The sequence below is a fragment of the Bubalus kerabau genome, chromosome 4 (assembly GCF_029407905.1).
Source record: "Bubalus kerabau isolate K-KA32 ecotype Philippines breed swamp buffalo chromosome 4, PCC_UOA_SB_1v2, whole genome shotgun sequence".
NCBI classification, from domain to species: Eukaryota; Metazoa; Chordata; class Mammalia; order Artiodactyla; family Bovidae; genus Bubalus; species Bubalus kerabau.
Window position 1 is genome coordinate 14788834 of NC_073627.1, and position 10241 is coordinate 14799074.

General features: G+C 44.0%; 1 long non-coding RNA gene across 1 annotated transcript; it reads left to right on the forward strand.

Moving 5' to 3' along the window:
- Positions 1-239: 239 nt before the first annotated feature.
- Positions 240-6232, forward strand: LOC129648815 (uncharacterized). Its single transcript, XR_008712878.1, has 3 exons — positions 240-2184; positions 2780-2968; positions 3279-6232. It is a non-coding gene; the product is annotated as an uncharacterized LOC129648815 (long non-coding RNA).
- The last annotated feature ends 4009 nt before the right edge of the window (positions 6233-10241 follow it).

A 10241-nucleotide genomic window follows, 5' to 3' on the forward strand; every position in this document is an offset into this window, starting at 1 on the left:
ATGGGGGATGCATCTCCTTCTGATATCCTTTGTCCAATTGCAATAAGGAAGCACCAGGATACAAGCTTTCTCTCTAGTGTTTGGGGCATCAGTGGGCTTGGGTCTTAGTCTTCTCTGCCTAGTTGTCCTCAAGGGAGAGCTGGAGTCCTTGAACTGGAAATTCTCTTCCCAGGATCTACTAAACCTACCCCCCGCCCCAAAACTTCAAGGAAGCTTAATTCCCAGTATCTTGGGTCAGGTTCTTTAGAAGTCAAGGGATTTGCATGGAGATGATGTGTTAGCCTAGGGATTGGGGGTGGGCAGAGTGGCAGGGTGGGGCTTCCCTGGTGGCTCAGACTGTAAAGAATCCGTCTGCAATACCGGAAAACTGGGTTTGATCTCTTGGCTGGGAAGATTCCCTGGAGGAGGGCAAGGCAGCCCATTTCAGTATTCTTGCCTGGAGAATCCCCATGGACAGAGAGCCTGGCGGGTTTCAGTCCATGGGGTTGCAAAGAGTTGGACATGACTGAGCAACTAAGCCCTGCACAGAGTGGCGGGGCAGTGGGGGAAAGGTGAGTTTTAGCTGGGTTGTTCAGGCGCTCTGTCTCCCCTTGCCCAAGGGTCAGCTTTTTGCTCCCCTCTCCCAGGTCAGCCATTGATTGGTTCTGGGCCTCCCTCAGGGTAGGTATAACCTTCCAGGTGGAGATACTCCTGTAGGCCAAAGGCCGTTTTACAGACTAGGGGACCAGATGGGACCCATTAGCAGTCAGCACTTACAGCAACCCTTACCCGGTAAAGGCACACATGTAGGGCACTCTGGCCTTACTCAGCAGAGAATAGGGCCAGGCATCCGCCTTTTCTTACTCGTACTCTTTAACACAATTCACCACTCTTCCAAGTGTCCCTCTTCAAAGCACCCCTTTGACCTTCCAAATACAGTGTCCTCAGCCTGCTCCCTTGGAAAACCTACTCCTGGACACCAGAAAGACGAATCAGATGCCTGTGCCTTCTGGTAGCTGTGGCTTTAGTTGGACCCCACTGGGGGTTCCCTGGCTCTGGGAGGAGTGGTGGCCCCTGGTGTTGGTAGGATGGGAGATGATAACGCTTTCATCCTGATCCATCTTTCAAATGCTTGCTTCCAGAGTCAACTCATGGCAACTAGGACTCAGCAGTGAATATTAATTTTCTGCCCCCAATAATTTTCCTCCTATTAACAGGGCCTTGACCCTACTGTTTGCAAAATAACAAGCTGGCATTCTTGTGCTAAGGTTCATTTGATTGCTTCTCGAACCTGCTCTTGTTTACATTTTACCTGAAAAGAACTCTGAGGCATCCAGTTTTTTCCCCTGACCTCAGATTTCCAGATACAAGATGGGGGAGGGAGGTTTGGACTGGTGGGAGAGGTTTCAGTTGTACCTGTTTCATATTTACTCTGCTGCAGAGTGACTGGGGTATTAATTTAATGGATGTTGTCACCAAGGCTTTTGAAATGGTTGTGGTCAGTAAGTGAATGCCTGTTAAAAAAATTCTGAATTTGGGAACCAGCTATTGTTCTTCTGCTACACCAACCTGTCACTTTAGGCATGTTATAAGGTTTGCTTTGCCTATGCCCCAGCCAGATTTGCTCTGCAGATTAATGTCACTCAGGGTGAATGCTATGCTATCTGTGCAACAAAGCCACCTGCCAGCCACACCCAGGTGTGTGATGCATTTGGATATTGTGTCAAGATATCTCAATGATCTCTAAGATCTGCCAGAAGTCGTTGTAAATTCTAGAAAGCTGTCCCTGGGACCTACTCCATTCAGTAGTAGTGAGTCACTGAATCCAGCCTGTATTCAAGGGGAAGGTAATGAAAGCTGTATCCAATAGAGAGAGGAGTATGAAAACAAGGTTGTTCACAGGTGCTAAAAGCCCCAAAGTGATTGATAAATGCTTTTGGAGAGATACTTTGAGGCTGTGCAAGTATCTTGTTTCTCCTTTAAAAACTGAACTTTAACCCGTGGATCTCACCAGCAGTCGTTATTACCACTGTGCTCTGCTAGTGGTTTTCTTTTTTTTTTTTCATTCTTTTCTATATGTATTACTTGGAATTCTTCTGTGAGGATGTTTTGTTCCTTCTCTTCCATTTATTTATTTATCCAATTACTTGTTTATATCAGTATGGGCTCAACAGGTATTTGAGTCCTGTTTATTTTATTCTCTAGGTAAGAGGGAGAAACAGCCTCTCTGAACCAGATAGAGGGAGGTGGTGAGGGAGAGTGTAGATGCTCAGGAATAGGTCATGGTGGAGGGAGCATAGTTCCTGAGAAGACCAGTGAGAATGAGGTCCAGAAGGGGGGGAGGTTGGCAAAAACAAGGAACACTCTGTACTTAAAAACAGGGACAAAGAAAGCTTGGGAGGGTTGATTTTTGTCTCCAGGAGGGAGTTCCCATTAATTAGCTTTTGTCTTCCCAGTCAGGATGTTTTTTGGTGACGATAGTAGGAAATTGACTTTTGGAATTTCAATTTCCTTGGCTGAAATTCCTGCCTCTAGAGGAGGCTCTCTTGGACCACAGCACCATTGGCACTGGCTCACTGTGAGGGGCTGCCCTGTCCTTTGTGGAGCGCTGAGCAGCATCCTTGGCCTCCACCCACTGCATGCCAGTAGCATCCTCCCTTCTTTCCCCGGTGTGACCCCCAGAGTGTCTCCTGTGCCATCAAGTGGAAGCAGTGCCACCAGATGTCCCCTGGAGAATAAAATCACCCTTGGCTGAGAACCACGGATCTTAAATAACATACACCATTCTGGCCATGCACAGGGTTCCTGAGTGTTACTTTTGAAAGACGATGGCATTCATTCTAGTTCCTGCACAGAGAACTCAGCTGCCCTGATGTGGACATCAGTGTGCCCACGGTTGATAAGGGGTGGGAGGTTCTTAGGAACAGCTGATGGTATTCTCAGCTCACAGAGGAAACGGAGCTCTGGTTCTCAGAGGGTCTTTGTTCTGGTGAGTGTTGCTGAGGTTATAGCCTTGCCTTATGGTGGTGGGTTGTTGTGTTTTCTGTGTGGATTTGAGAAGCAACTTCAGTGTGATAACAGCGAGGGACAAGAGGCTCTTCTCACTAATGGGGTTCTGCAAGCCTGTTTGTTCTAAATCCAACATGACATTAGCCTTAGCTTGGGTACCTGTTGCTGGTAAAATTGTTTTCTTAGTGAGTTAGTGATGTCGAGGTCTCTTACTCCTTTATAACTCTTGTGTTATTATCCAAAGACACTTGCATTTTGACTCTTTTTCTTCTTTCTTTTCTATCTTTCAGTTAGTTTTTAACAAGACACTGCATTTCATAGACAGCAAACGGGACAGAGATTAAGGAACAAGGCCAAGGCCGAAGCTGAAAGGACCTTGCACGACCACTGATGCCATCTGTTGGTGGCTGGCAGAACTGATGCCCTTCAATGCTTTGTTTATTGCACAGAAAGTCCAAAATTGGCAGCAGAAGACCTTTCTTGCACCCAGGGAGCTCGGGATTGTCATTTAAGAAGGAATCCCAATGCACTGGGCTTTGTGGCATTAACAGAACAACAGGGAGATCTCAGCTAAAAACCATTCTATTCCATAGAATTAGCATGCAGCTGATATTTGTGAAATCTGATTAGTCAGGGACTATGAACTCATTCCAATCAAGGAAATTAAGAACTCGAATAAAGTATTATATTTTATCTTCTTTCAAAGTGCTTTCAGAAACACTTGTTTCTATACCAATCCATTTCAGCCAGCATATCCCCTTTTTCTGATATCAAACTGAGATTCCTAGAGATTAAGTTTCCTGGGTCCACATACGTAGTTGATAAGGAGAGTCAGAATAGTCCAGCTAGTGGGTCCCTAACCCTGCTTGCATATAAAACTCACCTGGGAAACTTCAGTGGTTGGCCTCACTGCCACATATACTGATTTAATTGGTCATGGGAAGGACTGGGTCAGGGGTTTCTCTTTCGGAATTACAGTGATTCTAACGTGTTGCCTGGGTTGAACTGTTACAACTCAGAGTGTGTCTGTAGACCAGCAGCAGAGCAGCATTTGGAAGCTTGTTAGAAATGCAGAATCTCAGGCCCAATCCCAGAACTTCTGAGTCACAACCCACAATGTAACAAGATGCCCAGGTAAAGTTTAGAAACACTGGGTTTTGCCTCTGAGGCAAGGTTTCCTGAGCTGCCCATTGGTATCGCCACTGGTGACTCCAGGTGTTATTTTTACCATTCAGATAGCATTCAAGGATTGGGTGACCTGGCTTCCCTCTGCCCTGTGGGTTCTCCTAGATTGAGAACCCTGGTGCTCCCCTCCTCCCCCTTAAAATCTTTCTCAGCACTTGCATGTAGAGTGTTTTGACAGCTCCCAATTTCGAGGTGCATCATAGTATCGTCACCAAACCAAGACTCCAGTCTGGGTGCCTCCAGGCTCTTCCTGTTAAGAGCTATGGCATCCAGCTGTGATGAAACCATCACCTTGTATTCATCCCTAGGACTCTCACTTTACCTCTAGCTTAAAGCCTGCTTGGATTAGAAAGGAGGAGGTAGCGCCCTTTTTTTTTCCCCCTTCCAAAAGAGAAAGTACTCTGGGTCAGTGTTTGTTTTTTGAATATTTGAATGAAATAAAGCCTGTGTGGGCATCTGGGAAACTTTTTGACATTACAAACAGGCTTCATCCATCCTAACTGGATTTTAGATTTCGGTGGAAGGACCTCTTACCCAACAAATCCATCTATTGTCTTTCTAAAAGAGATCTTTTTTTAGTTCATTTCTTCAAATCCAGTGCTATATAAGTGATCTTTTCTAAATCCGTAGTTGCATTTTGGGTAGTGCCTGAAAGAGACACAGAAGTCCCTGTTCAAAGTCTTTTTGGGAAACTGAGCATCTTGGCTTCTTTTCCACCCATCCGCTGCCGTTTTTAAGAACAAGCCCCCTTTGATGAAGGGCCATTCCGAGCCAGGCAGAGCCAGCAGTTTCTCCCCTCTTCTACACTCCCCCCACCATCTCCTTTCCCTCTTCCAACCTTCCTTCTCGCAGGAACAAAACAACAACAAACTAAACTGGGAAAAAACAAGGGAGGTTTGTCCCCATTTGTGACATCCTTTGAAAGGGTGTTACTGAAAGAGGATTCAAAAGTGCGTAGAGGGTTTCTGTGTCTCTTTTTCTGGAAGCCTTGGGAGGTCTCTCTGCACCCAATCTGGAGAGACTGGAGTGGTCATTTCTGCACAGAAGCCATTCATTAGTGGCTACCACCAAGAAGACCTTGCCAATTGCTTGTCATGCCTCTGAATTCAGGGGTTTTGAAAAGACCCTAAACAGGGCTTGTGACTTTTTCAGTCTAGTTTTTTTTTTTCCTCCCGCTTCCTTCTCCGGCCGCTCTGTTCTCTGCTCAGTGTTTCTCCTCTGTTGCCCACAACAGCCCCAGCAGTTGGTACCAGAGCGAGGGGAGCAGGAGGCCAGGTTACCTCGGAGTCAAGAAATCCTCACTGAGCAAGTCACCAGAGCCAGACAAAGGAATAGGTTTCTCTGAAAATTTCTGACTGAAACCAGCCTCTGCAGCTCCCCCCAACCGCCACCTTGCATTTCCAGAGAGGCCTGTTTCTTCTGGTCCCCGAGAAACCAGTTACTGAGACACCCAGGGCCCCAGCTCTGGAGGCGTATGTTGACCAACAGTGCTGCGTAAACTCTCTGACACGTTTCTTGTCTGCTCACACATTCCCTCCACACACAGAGTCCGTAGGCTTTTCTACAGTGGAGGATGTTACTGAATCTAATATCACTCTCCTGATGCAGAGAGACAGACTAGGGGAAGATTAGCCCAGGGCCACCCGGGTAGAATAGGCAGCCAGGCTGTAGGGTTTTCTTTTGCTCTTCACCACAAGAAAGTGCTTTGTTGAGAGGAAGTGCCAGTGTCGTCATGGAAATAAATGATCAGGTGGTGGCAGCCAGATGAATCGAGCCGCTCTTAATTTGGGGGACCTCTACCATTAATATTTCTGAATCTCAGTGTACAAATGAGAATAGGATGACTTGATCTGGGACCCTTCTTGCAATTCTTTTGCACCTCAATTAGTAAATTTCCTTTCCCTTTGAATACCACAGCACTCTTTCAGACCCAGAGAATGAGCAGGCAGAGTGCTGAAAGAGACCAAATCAAAGAAGGTGATTTTTCTGAAGGAGGGAAAAAAGCATGAAACATGAAATAGTGTTCCTCATTTAGATCCTGCCTTCTGATGTCTTAAGTGTACCAGTTCCTTTAAATTACAAGGACTGGAGGGCTCTTTGGATATTTGTCAGTGACAAGTGAAGCATGGGTTGAGTAAAGGCATCTTCTTCTGCAGTGTTCGTTTTTCTATTTCCATGGTTTGCCTCAGTCCTTTTCTTTAATTAATGCTGTTTATGCTCACTGATGAATAATTCAGAGTCATACAAGCAACAGATGTCAGAGGATTCAAAACGACTTTCTCTGAATTATTTATTATTTCCAAAAAAGTAACAGGTTTGTTGAACAAGTAATTGGCAACACAGATGTAGATCAAGGTTTGTCGCAGGAAACAGGGTCTACTACTGCTTTCCTTTTCGTGCATGTTACTAGCCAGGACTACATTGTACAGGGAGAGTTTGTCTTATACGTGCACGGAGTCAATTATTCATTCCAGGTGCCGAGCGGGAGCTGGACCTTGTTTGGTTTTTCTGGTTGACAAAACATAAATAGGAGTTTTTTCAAAAATATAATGAATGAAGGCAGCCTTATACTTATCAGACATATGATTTAATGCAGGCCCTGAGAAAGAGGGAACATCTTTGAAGATTTATGCTGAGAATAGAGAGACCTAGTAGGGGAAAAACCTGATGGATATGTAAAGGTTTGTGTGCAAAAATGTTCTCTGCAGTGTTGTTTATAACAGAATTTTTAAGAGGAAAAAATGCAAATGGCCAACAATGCAAAGTTAGCTGAGTTTATTTTGATAAATCCAAGCAGTAGAATATTATATAGCCATTAAGATTAAATGTATGTTGTGCTATATTTAAAATGGATAACCAAAAAGGACCTACCGTATAGCACGTGGGAGTCTGCTCAATTGGATGGGAGGGGAGTTTGGGGGAGAATGGATACTTGTGTATGTATGGCTGAGTCTTTCCGCTGTTTGCCTGAAACTATCACATTGTTTGTTAATTGGCTATATACCCCAATACAAAATAAGTTTTTTTAAAAACGATTAAATGTATATATTTTTTATACTGAAAAATATTAGGAAATTCCCTGGTGGTTCAGTGGTTAGGATTCGCACTTTCATTGCTGGGGCCCTGGGTTCAATCCCTGGTCAGGGAGCTAAGATCCTGCAAGCTGCAAGGCGCAGCCAAAAACAAGAAAGAAAAATATTAATAGAAGATGATATAAAGTACGAGAGGCTGTATTTCTGTAGAAAAATACATGTATGTGGTTCTTGTGTAGATACAGAGAAGTCAAGAGGTTAATAAGTATTAGGTGGTGTAGGGTCCAGGTGGCTTTTCTCCTGCTTCTCGTATTTTCTCATCCTTTCCACTCTAAATACACATGTGTTCAGTTCAGTTCAGTTGCTCTGTCGTGTCCAACTCTTTGCGACCCCATAGACTGTAGTACAACAGGCTTCTCTGTCCTTTATCCACTCCCGGAGCTTGCTCAAACTCATGTCCATTGAGTTGGTAATGCTATCCAACCATCTCATCCTCTGTTGTCCCCTTCTTCTCCTGCCCTCAATCTATCCCAGCATCAGGGTCTTTTCCAATGAATTAGTTCTTTGCATCGGGTGGTCAAAGTATTGGAGTTTCAGCTTCAGCATCAGTCCTTCCAAAGAATATTGAGGATTGATTTCCTTTAGGATTGACTGGTTAGATCTCCTTGCAGTCCAGGGGACTCTCAAGAGTCTTCTCCAACATCACAGTTCAAAAGCATCAACTCTTTGGCGCTCAGCTTTCTTTATAGTCCAACTCTCACATCCATACATGACTATTGGAAAAACCATTGCTTTGATTAGACAGACCTTTGTTGGCAAAGTCATGTCTCTGGTTTTTAATATGCCGTCTAGGTTTGTCATAGCTTTTCTTCCAAGGACCAAGCGTCTTTTAATTTCATGGCTCCAGTCACCATCTGCAGTGATTTTGGAGCCCAAAAAAATAAAGTCTCTCACTGTTTGCATTGTTTCCCCACCTATTTGCCATGAAGTGATGGGGCCAGATGCCATGATCTTAGTTTTCTGAATGTTGTGTTTTTTTTTTTTTTTGAATGTTGAGTTTTAAGCCAACTTTATCACTCTCCTCTTTCACTTCCATCAAGAGGCTCTTTAGTTCTTCTTTGCTTTCTGCCATAAGGGTGGTGTCATCTGCATGTCTGAGGTTATTGATATTTCTCCCAGCAATCTTGATTCCAGCTTTTGCTTCATCCAGCCCGGCATTTCGCATGATGTACTCTGCATAGACATTAAATAAGCGGGGTGACAATATACAGGCTTGACGTACTCCTTTCCCTATTTGGAACCAGTCTGTTGTTCCATGTCCACTTCTAACTGTTGCTTCCTGACCTGCATACAGATTTCTCCGGAGGCAGATAAGGTGGTCTGGTCTTCCCATCTCTTGCAGAATTTTCCACAGTTCCACAGTTTGTTGTGATCCACAAAGTCAAAGGCTTTGGCATAGTCAGTAAAGCAGAAGTAGATATTTTTCTGGAACTCTCTTGCTTTTTCAGTGACCCAGTGGATGTTGACAATTTGATCTCTGGTTCCTCTGCCTTTGCTAAATCCAGCTTGAACATCTGGAAGTTCATGGTTCACATACTATTGAAGCCTGGCTTGGAGAATCTTGAGCATTACATTGCTAGCCTGGGAGATGAGTACAATTGTGCAGTAGTTTGAACATTCTTTGGCATTGCCTTTCTTTGGGATTGGAATGAAAACTGACCTTTTCCAGTCCTGTGGCCACTGCTGAGTTTTCCAAATTTGCTGGCATGTTGAGTACAGCACTTTAACAGCATCTTCTTTTAGGATTTGAAATAACTCAACTGAAATTCCGTCACCTCCACTAGCTTTGTTCATAGCGATGCTTCCAAAGGCCCACTAGACTTCGCATTCCAGGATGTCTGGCTCTAGGTGAGTGATCACACCATCATGGTTATCTGGGTCATGAAGATCTTTTTTGTACAGTTCTTCTGTGTATTCTTGCCACCTCTTCTTAATATCTTCTGCTTCTGTTAGGTCCATAGCATTTCTGTCCTTTATCGAGCCCATCTTTGCATGAAATGTCCCCTTGGTATTTCTAATTTTCTTGAAGAGATCTCTAGTCTTTCCCATTATGTTGTTTTCCCCTACTTTTTGCACTGATCACTAAGAAGTCTTTCTTATCTCTCATTGCTTTTCTTTGGAACTCTGCATTCAAATGGATATATCATTCCTTTTCTCCTTTGCCTTTAGCTTATCTTCTTTTCTCAGCTATTTGTAAGGCCTACTCAGACAACCATTTTGCCTTTTTGCATTTCTTTTTTTGGGGGATGGTCTTGATCACTGCCTCCTCTACAATGTCACGAACCTCTGTCCAAAGTTCTTCAGGGACTCTATCAGATCTAATACCTTGAGTCTATTGTCACTTCCACTGTATAATCGTAAGGGATTTGATTTAGGTCATACCTGAATGATCTAGTGGTTTTCCCTACTTTCTTTAATTTAAGTCTGAATTTGGCAATAAGGAGTTCATGATCTGAGCCACAGTCAGCTCCCAGTCTTGTTTTTGCTGACTGTATAGAGCTTCTCCATCTTTGACATGTATTAGTTAGAGTAAAAATCCAGACTGCTAAGAAATCCACAATATGGATACAGTGAATTTCTCTCATTTAGCAGTTTGACATAGGTATTCCAGATATGTAAGGGAGTTCTGTTCCATTCAGATATTCACAGACTTGGGTTCCTTCTATCCTGTGTCTCCTCCTTTCCCCAGGGCCTTGTCCTCTTGTACATGGTCAAGGCTGGGTGCTGTCACAAGAAGGAAGAAGGGGAGTGGAAGAGACTCTGCTCCCACACCCCTTACCAGAGAAACAGTCACACAGCTACTCCTAACTGCCAACCACAAGGCAGGCAGGGAACAAAATCCTGATAGGCATGTAAGTGGCCAGTGACAGTGCTAATCTATGGAGGAAGGAGAAAATGAATTTTTGCTGAAAAGTTTTCAGTCTCTGCTAAAGATATTACCTGTATAAGAAAATATAATTTTTTCCTAAAGGGATA